At 38.3% G+C, this 17,540-nt stretch overlaps 1 long non-coding RNA gene across 1 annotated transcript; it reads right to left on the reverse strand.

The window, feature by feature from the left end:
- Positions 1-895: 895 nt before the first annotated feature.
- Positions 896-1,982, reverse strand: LOC121230245 (uncharacterized). The gene is made up of 2 exons (XR_005928197.1): positions 1,700-1,982; positions 896-1,179 (listed from the first exon to the last, which is right to left on the reverse strand). It is a non-coding gene; the product is annotated as an uncharacterized lncRNA (long non-coding RNA).
- Between the last annotated feature and the right edge of the window lie 15,558 nt (positions 1,983-17,540).

Below are 17,540 nucleotides of genomic sequence, written 5' to 3' on the forward strand. Positions count from 1 at the left end.
AAATGAGTGTGTGGTTTGAGCCGTCAAGGGGTTTGAGGCAAGGGGATCATCTTAGCCCTTATCTCTTTCTAATTTGTGCGGAGGGCTTTTCAACGCTACTTCATGAAGTCAAGCAGAATGACCTTATGCGAGTTGTGCCTATTGGAAGAGGAAAATTCTCGGTCAATCATCTATTTTTGCAGATGATTGTATTCTATTTAGGGATGCGCCGGAAGAGGGAGCTAATACAGTGAGAAGTGTTATTGCTAAATATGAACAAGCTTCGGGCCAAATGGTGAATTTTGATAAATCACTTATCTATTTTGGTACTAATATGGATTCTAATGTTAGAGAGATGGTGACGAGCAGACTAGGTGTTCGAGTTGCTTCTAATCCAGAAAACTATTTAGGATTGCCTATGATGGTAGGAAGAAAGAAGAGGTGGGCTTTTGCTCATTTTGTATACCAGTTTAGGAAAAGAATGGATGGATAGGGCTTGCGTTATCTTTCGATGGGAGACATATTCTCAGCGAAAGTTGGGTCTTACCCTTCGTTTACCTGGAGAAGCTTATGCAGTGCTCGAGAGCTAATTGTTGATGGGCTTGTTTGGCGTATTGGTAATAGGAGTAGCGTGAATATCTGGAACGATCCTTGGTTTCCTGGGCATGGAAATAACCGGCTAGCAGTTCAAAACATTAATACTTATTGGACTACTGTCAATCAATTAATTGACCCTATGTCTCATACCTAGAGAAATGAGGTTTTGTCCAATTTTCTTGATGATGACCAAATGAACCATAATCTCTCTATTCCGCTGGCTTGTCACAGAACGCATGATACGTTGGTCTGGAAGCATGAGGCTATTGGAGATTACTCTGTCAAGAGCGGATATCATGTTTTGATTATAGAGCAGTTATAGTTTAATGATTTCAACTCTATCACTACTACTAAATACAAAGAGTTCTATCAATTGCTTTGGGATCTACATATTCCAGCTAAAATCAAAATACATTTGCGGCACCTATTTAACAACTATGTGCCTCATTATACCAATCTTGTTCAACATCAGTCGTTTGTCCAGGTTGACTGCCCCCTCTGTAATATTGCTCCGGAGGATTCTGGTCATCTTATGTGGACTTGTGGCATTCTTCAATAGCTTTAGGCCTTCCTCAATATCAGGCTCATTACGAATGGGAATACCTCAAGTTGCAAAGACAGATTTGTTAATACTTTTCTTGAGGCTGATAGCAATACTAGACAGGTCCTAATTATTTCTATTCGGGCTTTATGGCACAGAAGAAACAAATTAGTTCATGAAGGGAAAAAATTTCATATGCAGGATCTAATTGGCTTTATTCGAGGATATATTCAAGAGATTTCTATGTGTCAAATGAAATTGACTGTCTCTTCTAATACTATAATACATCATCTTTGGCTTCCTCCTAAAACTGCTGTATTAGCAAAAAATAGTGACGGTCATTGATTGGGGGCGTACACTTACCCTTTGGATGACGTAGTAGATGCCTTCATTGCTGAAGCTCGGGCATGCAAAAGGGCAATGGTTTTTGCGACTGAAATAGGTTTCAAAAGTGTTTTGTTGGAAGGGGATTCTCTAACCATAATCAAAAAACTCAATTCAGACGGAGAGGATAGATCTATACTGGGACCAATTATCAACAGGATTCATGTTATGGAAAGACAGTTTGAGAATGTTTCTTACCTTTTTGTACCGAGCAGTTAATTGGGCGGCTCATGCTCTAGTTATGGAAGATCGGCGTTGCATCTCCCCTTGTATTTGGGTTCATGATCCGCCGAAATCGGTAAGGATGGTTCTGGCTGCGGATTGGAAGGCTTGGATCCAACGAAGTGAAGAGGTCTTTTTTTTTTGGAGGATGGAGAAGGTTCTATTGAATCTCCATGGAAGGTTTCCAAAGTTTTCTCCCTTTCTCGTTTAAGGTTTGTTTCGGTTTTTAGGGAGGACAATGTGGCTGATATTCCTTGGGGTTTTTAGTTTTTGGGGAGGACGACATAGTTTTGCTTATTCTATGTGCTTCTCTGTTGCTTTGGATTGCTTGTTTTTCTATTGCTGTTTTTTCGTTTCGCTTTTTGGACAGTTGGTTTTATTTCTTTGTCTTTTCATTTTTTACTGATTTTTGTTATCTGCCACCTCAAACTTTGGCCTTTATTTAATGAATATCAGTTCTTTGTTGCAAAAAAAAAATCTCAAAAAATTTGAAGAAAATAAACTGATAGGGATGAGGTGCGAGATAGGATCATAAGTTTATTCAAGTCACGAATTTAACTTAGAGCTCTAGATGATTAGAAAGGAACTTGAATTTTGACACAACCTAAAACTCAAACAAATCCAAGTCAGATCTAATAATTAAAAAATAACAATTAAAATAAATAATTAAGATAGAAAAAAAGAATAATTAAATAAATTAAAGATTAGAAAAATTAAATAAGAACAGAACGTGACATGTAGAAGTCCTAAGGAGCCTTGGAAACAAAAAGAATCCGCAACCCCCTTCAAATGACTCTAATTTTCCTGCTAAGAAAGATAACTTGGCAAGAAAAAGCTTGAAGATGATCCCCACAATCTGAAAAAATTATTAAAACTCTTCTAAAAAAAGTCAAAGAGAATTTTATTATCTCAAAGTGAATAAAGAATGGATTAACCGAATTGCGTACAATGAAGAGAAAGATATAGGTTATCTAATTACATCTAAATAAAACTCTCAAGTATACTGAAACTCTAGTTAATCTAAGCAACAAGTAATCTTAAATTAAACTTTTTTGTTGACATAAAACTCTTAAATAACTTAAAATACTTAAAAATTATCCAAAATTAGAAATAAATAAATAATAAAATAATAACACTTATGTAACACCCCGAACCCGAGACCGACACCGGGGTCGAACACGAGGTGTTAACAGACTATAACCCCTTATAAAGATATTTTCCAGACACTGCCTAATCTGCGTACTTGTCGCTTTAAAAATCATATCTTGAGTTTCACAACTCGAAAATCAGTTTCGTGATTTTTCCCTGAAACTAGACTCATATTCCCATCTACATGTTTTTTTCTAGAATTTTTGGTTGGGCCAATTAGTACAGTTTATTAGTCAAATTCTCCCAAGTTACTGGGGTCGACTACACTGACCTTTGCGCGTTACGACCTGGATATCTCCCTGTACAGAACTTCAATGCTGATGCCGTTTGTTTCTATAGAAACTAGACTCAGAGAGGAATCTATACATATATAGCATGACTCCTAATTATCTCTGGTTAATTTATAATGAATTTCCAAGGTCGGAGAAGGGAATTCAGAAACCGTTCTGGCCCTGTCTCACGAGAACCTGAATATCTCTTAACATACTGTCCATATGATCTTTTCGTTGCTTCTATATGAAAATAGACTCATCGAGCTTCGAATACATAATTTATTCATCAATTAATTCCACTCCTACTATTTTTTTTTGATTTTTCAATCTCATGTCACTGCTGCTGCCAGCATCTGTTACGAAAGTAACTAGGTCCATTTCATGCCTACTCCTTGATCCAACTCAATCGAACATTCATGCCATTTTCGCATGGCTTAAAGTTTACATACTAAAGTTCAAACACAACATAATAGCCTATACATGCCGAAATATTCTCCTAAGCCGACTAAGAAGAAAGTGCCAAAACTTGCTATCCGGTGTGATGACTTCGATGACGGCCCGACCACGCAAAAAGAGATGTGTCCAAGAAACCTAGAATAGGTGACAAGGAAACACCGAGTGAGTTTATAACTCAGTAAGTCATAAGCTATGCACTACCATCCATCAATAACATTATCACAAGAGAAAACAGAATGGAACGAGGCTAATTACTCCATCCATTCCGAACCATACCATAGTTCCTCCAACCTATCGGTTCAATTTCATACCAATTTATGCATTCACAATCCACATACTCATCAATAGGATATTCGAGGCATTTTCATAAATCATTTTATTTTCGTTACAAACATACAACTAAACGGCCTTTCACCCATTCTACGATAAATTTTATGTACGTGACTTCAAGTATATTTGTCACATAGGTTCAAACTTACCAAGCTCAACACCAAGTATAGACATAGCACCTATTAGCCATGAACTCAAGACACTTACCCGATCCGCTGTCCATGATCGACTCAATAGTGTCGCACACATAGTGTCCATAATGATTCAAGGATGTATATTAAGTCCGCACACTCAGTGCTATATAGTCAACTCGCACACTTAGTGCTACATAATCAAACTCGCACACTTAGTGCTACATAGTCAATTCGCACACTTAGTGCTACATAGTCAATTCGCACACTTAGTGCTACATAGTCAATTCGCACACTTAGTGCTACATAGTCCAACTCGCACACTTAGTGCTGTACAATTTAAACCCGCACACTTAGCGCCAATCTCATGGTCATAAATGGTTATACCCGCACATTTAGTGCCGAGATCAACAACTCAACACATCTCACCTCTTTTCTTTTCATTCAACAATTTCATCATCACATACATACATGTATATATATATTTATTCATTCCATTCGGCATCATTACATAGATGTTATGACCATTTGAATTAATACCAAGTATATGCTTAATGACTTACTTTATGTTGGGTAAAATAATTCCGAGTCGGCTACTCGATGACCTTCGATTTCCCCTTGTTGGACGCCTCTCCTTTAGGTTCTTGAGCTTAAATAAATAAATCAACTAGTTTAATTACCTTGCTAGTTATTTATATCCCGTAACATTAATAGTTTCATATCAAAAGAAGCATACGGCAACATTCTATTTCAAGGTACATATTCATAATTCAAATTCGACCATATAAACCAACATCATCCACTTGATCAATTATAAAGAATTAAGGTTAATATCACCATGTGTACTCTATATGGCCCATTATACATAATCAAATTTAACATCATCTATGTATTCACTCATGTGGCCGAATATACATACCCCCATATAACATCATTTTCATTCCATTTAACACTTAATTTCCACCACATGAACACTTGGCCGAATACTCTTAAACTAGCAAAACTCCACATTTGTTCATACCATCTTTTAAATTCACATGCCTATTTTTACTTTTTTTTTTACAAGAGTCATAGCCGAATCGTTTTAACCATGAGTAACATAACAAGCATAGATCGTGTTTATGGATATACCATGGCCGATTCAAGCTAATCACCTCCAAAATCATCAACCATTTTCAATGCATATAACATATATAAACATGAATAAGTTTCATATAATCTCTTAACACATTAATTTCTTTCATCAACAACCTTTTGTTTCTTTATCCATCAAAACTTAAAGGTAAGAAAAAATCAAGTTCTTCTCACACATACCATAACCGAAAGCTCCATCCAACACTCTAAATTCGAAATTTTAGTATGGCTAGGTAAGAAAAACGTGATGATTAACCCAAACAACTATTATTTCAAAAGAAAAATTAACAAAATTTACTAACCTCCTCTTCATTCAAAAGGCCGAATGCCTTTGCTCCCCCCCTCCTTTTTCTTCTTCTTGTACGGCTAAGAAGAACAAGGTAGTGACCCCCTTTTTTTTTGTTACTTCTTTTATTATCCTTAGTATTTCTTTTTATTATTTCCTTTCCTTTACATAAAATAATGACCACTTCATGGAAACTTACCACCTATTCTAATATATGCTCCATCATGGCCGGCCACTATGTATAAAAGAAGGGGTATTTGACATGCAAAGCCATTATTCTCACCACATGCTTTAATAGGTCCTTGTAATTTAACCAATCACATTTCCAGATTTTCTCACATAGGTCCTATTTACTAAAATTCACCTTCAATTAAAAAAAATTCAAACATGGAATTTTCACACATGCATATATACATATAATAAGCATCAAATATGACAGCTAATTATTTTTATGACGCGGTTTAGCGGTCCCGAAACCACTTCCCGACTAGGGTAAATTTTGGGGTGTCACAACTCTCCCCCACTTAAGAAATTTTCGTCCCCGAAAAGCTTACCGGTAAATAGGTTTGGGTATCGTTCTTTCATCGAACTCTCGGTTTCCCAAGTAGCTTCCTCGATCCCGTGTTTGAGCCATAACACCTTTACTAACGGAACCCTTTTGTTCCGCAACTCCTTCACTTCACGAGCTAGGATACACATCGGCTCTTCTTCATAACTCATATCGGCTCGAATTTCAACCTCCGACGGACTAATTATGTGCGAAGGATCAGATCTATAGCGTCGAAGCATCGAAACATGAAAGACATCGTGTATCCTTTCAAGTTCAGGGGGCAAAATCAATCTATATGCAACCGGCCCCACTCGTTCAGAGATTTCGTACGGCCCAATGAATCTCGGGCTCAACTTGCCTTTACGGCCAAACCTAAGTACCTTTTTCCAAGGCGAAACTTTAAGGAACACTTTATCTCCCACCTGATATTCAATGTCCTTCCGTTTCAGATCCGCATACGATTTTTGACGATCTGTGGCTACCTTCAGACTTTCACGGATTACCTTTACTTTCTGTTCGGCATCTTTAATCAAATCAACTCCGAAAATTTTACTTTCACCGAGCTCGGTCCAAAACAATGGTGTACGGCATTTACGACCGTACAAAGCCTCGTAAGGTGCCATCTTAATACTTGATTGGAAACTATTGTTGTAAGCGAATTCGATCAAGGGTAAATACCGTTCCCATGAACCACTAAACTCGAGGATGCAACATCTCAACATATCCTCAAGTATCTGAATTATCCGCTCGGATTGACCATCGGTTTGGGGATGAAAAGTGGTGCTAAAATGCAGCTTGGTACCCAAAGCTTCTTGCAATTTCTTCCAAAATCGTGAGGTGAATCTCGGATCTCTATCCGACACGATAGAAATAGGTACCCCGTGTAATCTCACAATCTGAGAAACGTACAATTCAGCTAGTCTATCCAATGAAAAATCCGTACGCACGGGAATAAAGTGAGCCAACTTAGTCAGTCTATCAACAACAACCCAAATCGTATCCTTCTTACTTGCTGACAATGGCAGTCCGGACACAAAGTCCATTGTGACTCGATCCCATTTCCACTCGGGTATCATGGTCGGCTGAAGTAATCCTGAAGGCACTTGATGTTCCGCTTTCACTTGTTGACATATCAAACACCTTGAAACAAATTCAGAAATGTCTCGTTTCATGCCCGGCCACCAAAATTGACGTTTCAGATCGTTGTACATTTTAGTACTACCCGGGTGGATAGACATTCGGCCACTATGAGCCTCATTCAAAATCATCGAAATAAGTTCCGAATTCCTTGGAACACACAAACGACTTCTGAACCTCAAACAATCATCATCATCCATTTGAAACTCCGATTCCTTGTTCAGAACACACTCAGCCCGTTTTGCAACCAATTCATCATCAATTTTCTGGGCTTCACGAATTTGATGGATCAATAATGGTTTGGCTTTTAATTCAGCTACTAACACATTGTCGGGTAGAACAGACAAGTGCACATTCATTGCTCGTAAAGCAAACAGCGATTTCCGGCTTAAGGCGTCCGCAACCACATTAGCCTTTCCCGGATGGTAATCAATGACAAGCTCGTAATCTTTCAACAACTCAAGCCAACGTCTTTGTCGCAGATTTAAGTCTCTTTGAGTCATCAAATACTTGAGACTTTTGTGATCCGAAAATACATGGCACTTCTCACCAAACAAATAATGTCGCCATATTTTCAAAGCAAACACGATGGCAGCTAGTTCGAGGTCATGGGTCGGATAATTTCTCTCGTGTGGCTTCAATTGTCTCGTCGCATAGGCCACAACTCTACCTTCTTGCATCAATACGCAACCCAACCCAAGTAGGGATGCGTCACTATAGATGACAAACTCTTTACCTGATTCGGGTTGCACTAAAATTGGAGCTTCAGTCAAATGAGTTTTCAGTTGATCGAAACTTTTCTGACATTTCTCCGTCCATTCAAACTTAACATCCTTTTGAAGTAGCTTCGTCATTGGTGTGGCTATCATCGAGAAACCTTTGACAAATCGTCGGTAATAACCGGCGAGCCCTAGGAAGCTCCGGACTTCGGTAACATTTCTCGGAGGCTTCCAGTTAAGTATGGCTGAAATTTTGCTCGGGTCAACTCGAATACCCGATGCGGATACCACATGACGCAAGAAGCTAACCTCTCTTAACCAGAACTCACACTTACTGAACTTAGCACATAACTGCTTATCCCGCAAAGTTTGCAACACTAGCCTCAGATGCTCAGCATGTTCGGTCTCATCTCTTGAATAGACCAAGATGTCATCAATGAACACAACTACGAACCGATCCAGATATGGTCTGAAGATCCGATTCATCAAATCCATAAACACCGCAGGGGCATTAGTGAGCCCAAACGGCATCACTAAGAACTCGTAGTGACCGTACCTCGTTCTGAAAGCAGTTTTGGGTACGTCCGAATCTCGAATCCGCAACTGATAATAACCCGATCTCAAATGTATCTTTGAAAACACTGATGCTCCCTTTAATTGATCAAACAAATCATCAATACGCGGTAACGGATACTTATTCTTTATCGTCACTTTATTTAGTTGACGATAGTCAATGCACAACCTCATGGTTCCGTCCTTCTTTTTCACGAACAATACTGGTGCACCCCAAGGTGAGAAACTTGGTCGAGCGAAACCTCTATCCGTCAACTCTTGCAATTGAGCTTTCAATTCTTTTAACTCGGTTAGTGCCATACGATACGGAGCTATCGAAATTGGCGTAGTTCCAGGTACAAGCTCAATACCAAACTCTATCTCCCGAACAGGTGGCAAACCCGGTAACTCTTCAGGAAACACATCCAGGTATTCACAAACCACCGGCACAGATTCGGGTTTCTTTTCTAACTCTTTGTCATCAAGTACATACGCAAGGTATGCTTCGCACCCTTTTCTTACATATTTCTGGGCCAACATTGCTGATATTACAGCTGGCAACCCCCCTTAAGTCCGCAGACTCAACTCGGATTATCTCGTTATTTGCGCACCTCAAATCGATAGTTTACTTTTGCAATTCACAACTGCATCATGCGCGGTCAACCAATCCAAACCAAGAATAACATCAAATTCATCAAACGGCAAAAGCATCAAGTCCGCCGGAAAACAAGAACCTCGAATTACTAGGGGACATCTCTTACACACTTTGTCGACAAGCACGTAACGACCCAAGGGATTTGACACCCGAATTACGAACTCAGTAGACTCAACAGGTAGAGTCTTACTGCATGCTAAGGTTTCACATACATATGAATGAGTAGAGCCAGGGTCAATCAATGCAATCACATTAGTATCAAAGAGAGTAAAGGTACCAGTGATGACGTCAGGGGAGGATGCCTCTTCTCGTGCGCGAATAGCATATGCTCTAGCAGGAGTACGGTTCTCGGCTCGAACAGCCGTATCAGAGGTCCCTCTCTGACTACCACCCCTACCTCCTAAAATTATCGGTGGTCTACCTCTAGTTGTCACTCCACTAGGTCTTGCACCTTGAATCTTATTCTTCTCATCAAGCTCCGTGCAATCTCTAATGAAGTGGTCCTTCGAACCGCATCCGTAACAGGCCCTGTTAATAGTCTTACCCCAACATTCACCTATGTGTCGTCTTCCACATTGGGGACATTCAGGTTTCTCTAGACGATTATTGCCCACACTAGCTACCGAAGTAGCTCGGGAGTCCGTCGATGGTCTTGCTCTGATGGAAATTCCCGCAGTCGTCCTCGACTTATTAGTGTCCTCCCTGAACTTCTTTACGGCTGAGAACGGAGCTTTACCCGTCGATCTTTTACGGTAGTCTCTAGCTTCAAATTCAGCCTTCTTCTTCTCCTTTCCAAGTTCTTCCGCCTTGCAGGCTCGTTCGACTAGTGTTACGAATTCTTTTATTTCCAAAGTACCCATTAGTAGATTTAAATCCTCATTCAATCCTTCCTCGAATCTTTTGGACATAGCAACCTCATCAGCTACACACTCCCGGGCATACCTACTGAGTCTTACGAATTCATGTTCGTATTTAGATACTGTCATACGACCTTGCTTGAGTTCTAAGAATTCCTTACGCTTTTGATCAATGAACCGTTGACTAATATATTTCTTTCGAAATTCCGTCTGAAAGAAGTCCCAAGTTACTCGTTCGTTTGGGACTATGGAAATCAGGGTCCTCCACCAATAGTAGGCTGAGTCTCGCAACAAAGATACAGCACATTTTAGACATTCGTCAGGTGTGCATGACAGTTCATCGAACACCCGAATGGTGTTATCAACCCAGAACTCGGCCCTTTCGGCATCATCAGTAACTATGGCCTTGAACTCCTCAGCCCCGCGCTTCCTAATCAAGTCTACAGGTGGCTTACTCAGCCTCACAGGATCAGTGACTGATGGCATTACGGGCTCTTGGGGTGGATTATTCAAATTCGGGAATTGTTGGACAGCCGGGTTGGTTCGGGCATATTGCGCGACCCACTCATTCATCATGGTAAAGAAGGCTTGTTTAGCCCCCTCACCTTGATTATTCGCAGATGACTGAGGTTCAACAGGCGGCGTCCCTTGTGCAGGAGCAGCCGCTACACTTTCAATGTCATCCGCCAAGGTTCTCTCTACACCGGGATCCATTTACTAATCAAGACATAAATTTTAACCGTCAGAAGTCATCACACAGTTAAACATTAACATTCGGCATGTATAGCTAGACTCATACGTGCTATGGTAGTCCTAGAGCTGACTAAACCATAGCTCTGATACCAATCAAATGTAACACCCCGAACCCGAGACCGACACCGGGGTCGAACACGAGGTGTTAACAGACTATAACCCCTTAAAAAGATATTTTCCAGACACTGCCTAATCTGCGTACTTGTCGCTTTAAAAATCATATCTTGAGTTTCACAACTCGAAAATCAGTTTCGTGATTTTTCCCTGAAACTAGACTCATATTCCCATCTACATGTTTTTTTCTAGAATTTTTGGTTGGGCCAATTAGTACAGTTTATTAGTCAAATTCTCCCAAGTTACTGGGGTCGACTACACTGACCTTTGCGCGTTACGACCTGGATATCTCCCTGTACAGAACTTCAATGCTGATGCCGTTTGTTTCTATAGAAACTAGACTCAGAGAGGAATCTATACATATATAGCATGACTCCTAATTATCTCTGGTTAATTTATAATGAATTTCCAAGGTCGGAGCAGGGAATCCAGAAACCGTTCTAGCCCTGTCTCACGAGAACCTGAATATCTCTTAACATACTGTCCATATGATCTTTTCGTTGCTTCTATATGAAAATAGACTCATCGAGCTTCGAATACATAATTTATTCATCAATTAATTCCACTCCTACTATTTTTTTTTGATTTTTCAATCTCATGTCACTGCTGCTGCCAGCATCTGTTACGAAAGTAACTAGGTCCATTTCATGCCTACTCCTTGATCCAACTCAATCGAACATTCATGCCATTTTCGCATGGCTTAAAGTTTACATACTAAAGTTCAAACACAACATAATAGCCTATACATGCCGAAATATTCTCCTAAGCCGACTAAGAAGAAAGTGCCAAAACTTGCTATCCGGTGTGATGACTTCGATGACGGCCCGACCACGCAAAAAGAGATGTGTCCAAGAAACCTAGAATAGGTGACAAGGAAACACCGAGTGAGTTTATAACTCAGTAAGTCATAAGCTATGCACTACCATCCATCAATAACATTATCACAAGAGAAAACAGAATGGAACGAGGCTAATTACTCCATCCATTCTGAACCATACCATAGTTCCTCCAACCTATCGGTTCAATTTCATACCAATTTATGCATTCACAATCCACATACTCATCAATAGGATATTCGAGGCATTTTCATAAATCATTTTATTTTCGTTACAAACATACAACTAAACGGCCTTTCACCCATTCTACGATAAATTTTATGTACGTGACTTCAAGTATATTTGTCACATAGGTTCAAACTTACCAAGCTCAACACCAAGTATAGACATAGCACCTATTAGCCATGAACTCAAGACACTTACCCGATCCGCTGTCCATGATCGACTCAATAGTGTCGCACACATAGTGTCCATAATGATTCAAGGATGTATATTAAGTCCGCACACTCAGTGCTATATAGTCAACTCGCACACTTAGTGCTACATAATCAAACTCGCACACTTAGTGCTACATAGTCAATTCGCACACTTAGTGCTACATAGTCAATTCGCACACTTAGTGCTACATAGTCCAACTCGCACACTTAGTTCTGTACAATTTAAACCCGCACACTTAGCGCCAATCTCATGGTCATAAATGGTTATACCCGCACATTTAGTGCCGAGATCAACAACTCAACACATCTCACCTCCTTTCTTTTCATTCAACAATTTCATCATCACATACATACATGTATATATATATATTTATTCATTCCATTCGGCATCATTACATAGATGTTATGACCATTTGAATTAATACCAAGTATATGCTTAATGACTTACTTTATGTTGGGTAAAATAATTCCGAGTCGGCTACTCGATGACCTTCGATTTCCCCTTGTTGGACGCCTCTCCTTTAGGTTCTTGAGCTTAAATAAATAAATCAACTAGTTTAATTACCTTGCTAGTTATTTATATCCCGTAACATTAATAGTTTCATATCAAAAGAAGCATACGGCAACATTCTATTTCAAGGTACATATTCATAATTCAAATTCGACCATATAAACCAACATCATCCACTTGATCAATTATAAAGAATTAAGGTTAATATCACCATGTGTACTCTATATGGCCCATTATACATAATCAAATTTAACATCATCTATGTATTCACTCATATGGCCGAATATACATACCCCCATATAACATCATTTTCATTCCATTTAACACTTAATTTCCACCACATGAACACTTGGCCGAATACTCTTAAACTAGCAAAACTCCACATTTGTTCATACCATCTTTTAAATTCACATGCCTATTTTTACTTTTTTTTTACAAGAGTCATAGCCGAATCGTTTTAACCATGAGTAACATAACAAGCATAGATCGTGTTTATGGATATACCATGGCCGATTCAAGCTAATCACCTCCAAAATCATCAACCATTTTCAATGCATATAACATATATAAACATGAATAAGTTTCATATAATCTCTTAACACATTAATTTCTTTCATCAACAACCTTTTGTTTCTTTATCCATCAAAACTTAAAGGTAAGAAAAAATCAAGTTCTTCTCACACATACCATAACCGAAAGCTCCATCCAACACTCTAAATTCGAAATTTTAGTATGGCTAGGTAAGAAAAACGTGATGATTAACCCAAACAACTATTATTTCAAAAGAAAAATTAACAAAATTTACTAACCTCCTCTTCATTCAAAAGGCCGAATGCCTTTGCTCCCCCCCTCCTTTTTCTTCTTCTTGTACGGCTAAGAAGAACAAGGTAATGACCCCCTTTTTTTTGTTACTTCTTTTATTATCCTTAGTATTTCTTTTTATTATTTCCTTTCCTTTACATAAAATAATGACCACTTCATGGAAACTTACCACCTATTCTAATATATGCTCCATCATGGCCGGCCACTATGTATAAAAGAAGGGGTATTTGACATGCAAAGCCATTATTCTCACCACATGCTTTAATAGGTCCTTGTAATTTAACCAATCACATTTCCAGATTTTCTCACACAGGTCCTATTTACTAAAATTCACCTTCAATTAAAAAAATTCAAACATGGAATTTTCACACATGCATATATACATATAATAAGCATCAAATATGATAGCTAATTATTTTTATGACGCGGTTTAGCGGTCCCGAAACCACTTCCCGACTAGGGTAAATTTTGGGGTGTCACAACTTAGTAAATACAATATTGGGCTCACATATAATGAAAATTAACCTTAAAAATCAAACTCAATATGATTTAAACTCAAATAAAGAGCCCGAAACTTGTAATTTCCGTAATAATCTCATTCAAAAATTTTGCTTGCACATTCTTCACTAAAATAATCATAACTTACATTCTCGAACTCTAAATCAAGTGATTCAAAATGCATTGCGAAGCTAAGAGATAGACATTCTATCAATAACTAGACATATTGACCCAGAAATGCTTGGATCCCTTCTAAAAATCACTGCAAGTTGACTAATCATAACATGGATAGGTGTGTGAGCTTGAGTGGGGTCTTTGAAGTGTAAAGCCTAAGCTTGTTAACATTTTTCACAAGGCTTGTCATCATGGATTGAGATTTTAAGTCCACGAACAAAATTGGTCCTTTTTGTAACATCCCACGCCCGACTCATCCATCGAATCCTGGTATGGACCATCATAATGGACCAGGTTCTCTTAACCTTAATTTCTATTGGCTAAACTATTATGAAATAGACTATAATAAAATCAATAATAATTCTTACAACCCAGGGCCTTAAGACACTAAATACTTAGTCTCTCAAATTCTTGTCTTTTCCCCGACTGTTTAATTATAATGAAATTCTTACAACTCTTTTCAGAAGCTAACTAATCCTCTACTCAAATCCTAAGGATGTTGTCTAGTCATAACATAACAACTTTGGGGAAAAGCCTCCAATAGTACTCCCTTCCTATGTGCATAATTCCATTCGTCTGCAATCATTGATCTCATCCCTGTCTAGCTAGTTCCTCCTCGAAGTCCTTAATCAACCTCGCAAATCTTGTGAACATCATACAAACTCTTGTAAGTTCAAATGAACTTAGTGAGTTCCTTTGTTGCACCATAAATTAGCCATATCACACAAGGGTAAGAAATGTAAAATAAAATCAATATAAATTATCTCTCCGCTCGATTAAGGTGGGCATTCTTTATCAAGGCGGCGAACTCCACCTGATCCTTCGAGTTACTCAGCTCTCCTTGAGACCTTTCTCTGGTCGAACTCTTTTCCCTCGACTATATCCAGATACATCGCTGTATCAGTAAGTCCTATCCTTACTTCTCGTATTTCATTCCTTTCGTACACCCCACATACAGGGTATACATTATCCTCTATCTTACTTGGTTGTTCACCCATCTACCATATTGTACCTCTATGGTAGTGCTCTCTTGTCTTTCGTCCAAAGGTTCTTAAGACTTACCTTCTTTGGTGATCTTCCCACTTTTCTTACTATAGTCCGAGAGGATTCATTAACATCCCATCAAATTTGTTTTCTCATATTGGGCCTCGCCATCCTGGACCTATTTTGATTTCCCCCTATACTGGGTCACATGTGATTGGATTACTTTTCTTGTAATCCACCTTAGGCACAAGACTAACCTAGAACCTCACTTGTCCCACGTAATAAACAACTGACTTACCATTCTGGCAAACCATTACTCATAAGACTGCACAAGTTTGCTTCCCTGTAACACCCCAAAATTGGGCATAAGAGTTTTAAGGGTATTTTACGAATTTTAGCTTTAAAGTGCTCGAGAGTTTCGTAAGCATGGTAATCGAAATTGTTTTCCTCTATAGCTTTTATAAAATTAAATTTTTTTTGAAAATAAGATATTTAATTTAAAATAAGGGTTGATTTGTAAAAGGGTCTAAATTATGAGTTTTTAAAAGACAATTAAACCAAAATTTAATTTTCACCCTATTTTCCCCATTTATATTCACAAAACCCACGTTAGTTCTTCTCTATAACTTGTTCTAGCCGTCCCTCTGTTCTCCCAACTTTTCCATTCACTGGTGATGGTTTTACATCAACTATGGCGGACAGTGATGGTTTTACATCAACTATGGCGGACTTTAAATGACAGATACTTATAATAGTTTACTTGAAGGAAATAGCCCTTCCTTTTACATGTGTAGTGTTTAAATACTTCTACTTCTATCTTTGCATTTTTGTGGATCCAATATATATGCACGCTTACTTGCATTTTTAAACACACCATGATCATCTTGTCAAACTACTCGTTATGCGAGTCATATAACAACCTCCCTTTTTGTACCCCGACAGACTTCCCTGTTTACTATCCTAGTAGACTCCATCTTTGCCATAATAAGTACCTATTCACCACTGGATCATGCCATGACTACCCATGAACTTTTGATTCTAAAGAATCAGTAAACCCTATTTAAGGTGTCACCCTAAAGGACCTATATATCATTTACACGGTGTTGTCCCAAAGGACCTATATAACATTTACATGGTGATGCCCCGAAGGACCAGTAGATAACATTTTACATGTTGCAGCAAAACTCCCTTGAATCCCATAACAATCTGCCCATTCCTCCATTACACCAATTTCCCTATCTTCATCTACTACGTCAAAGTAGCTCCTCTGACCACTGCATTTTATAAAAACACATTTTGTAACACCCTATACCCAATCCGGTCGCTGAGCCTGAATATTAGGATGTCACGCCACCGTCTCATGTCATACGCAATAATTAAATGCTTATTCTAAAAGAAACGTCTTCAATTTTAGTATTCGTATAGGTTTAAGTTAATCTTACTCTTTATTTATCATGGTTATATGCTAAACATGCATCAAATAGTCTTATAACAATAATTAAACATGCATAAGGTCTATTTAGCAAAATCTCAAAACTAATTACGAAGATATCAATACTAGAATATGGGTATTGATATTTTCCTTGCACGGTATTAATACGGTATGGAAAATCGGTACCAAATTAGCATTTTATTTCTCAAAAAAAAAATCAAAGTCTTAGAAATTATCGGTACCTTTGTAAAAGCATAGATAATATTACCTCGAGTATCGATACTCGCGTTAGGGTATCGATACCAAATTACGTTACTTGTAATAGTCCGATTTTGGGAGCTAGTCAGAATAGTGGTCTCAGGACCACAAATATGAAGTCATAGAAATTATTTTATTATTAATATAGAGTCATAGCATGTTTATATCAGTGCATGAAAAATTTGGTGAGCTAATTTTAACTTTTGTGAGCCCAATTGCGAAAAAGGACTAAATCGCACAAAGTGAAAAAGTCCTAATTTGATAGCTAAAGGTGTTATTTTATTAGAGAATCAAAATTTGGGGATTTTAAAGGGCAATTAGACCCTTAAAAGAAAGCATGGCCAGCCATAGGGTCAAAGAGGAGACAAAATTTTCAAATTTGGTGAGTTAGGTAGCTTATTTTTTACTAAAATAGAAATAAATAAAGGAAGGATGATATCATCCCTTTTTCATCTTCTTTCTCTACCAAAAATCAGCCATAAAGGGGGTTTGAAAGCTTAAAATTTTCAGCAACTTGAAGCACTCACAAGTAAGTGATTTCCATGTCCTTTGTTAATGATTTTTGTACTTTTGAGACCCTTGAAGCATGAGCTTTGAAATGAGGGGTCTATTTTGCAAAATGGTTGAAGGTCTAGGGTTTTTCCATGAGAGCATCTAGGTTGTTTTCTAAAATTTTATGGAAGAATACGAGCCTTGGGTGTGACATAAACAACTATTGTGAAAGGTGTTAGCATGAAAACACCTAAGGGGACCATTTTGCATAAGTTGTA

The sequence above is a fragment of the Gossypium hirsutum genome, chromosome A06, assembly GCF_007990345.1.
Source record: "Gossypium hirsutum isolate 1008001.06 chromosome A06, Gossypium_hirsutum_v2.1, whole genome shotgun sequence".
Taxonomy (NCBI): domain Eukaryota; kingdom Viridiplantae; phylum Streptophyta; class Magnoliopsida; order Malvales; family Malvaceae; genus Gossypium; species Gossypium hirsutum.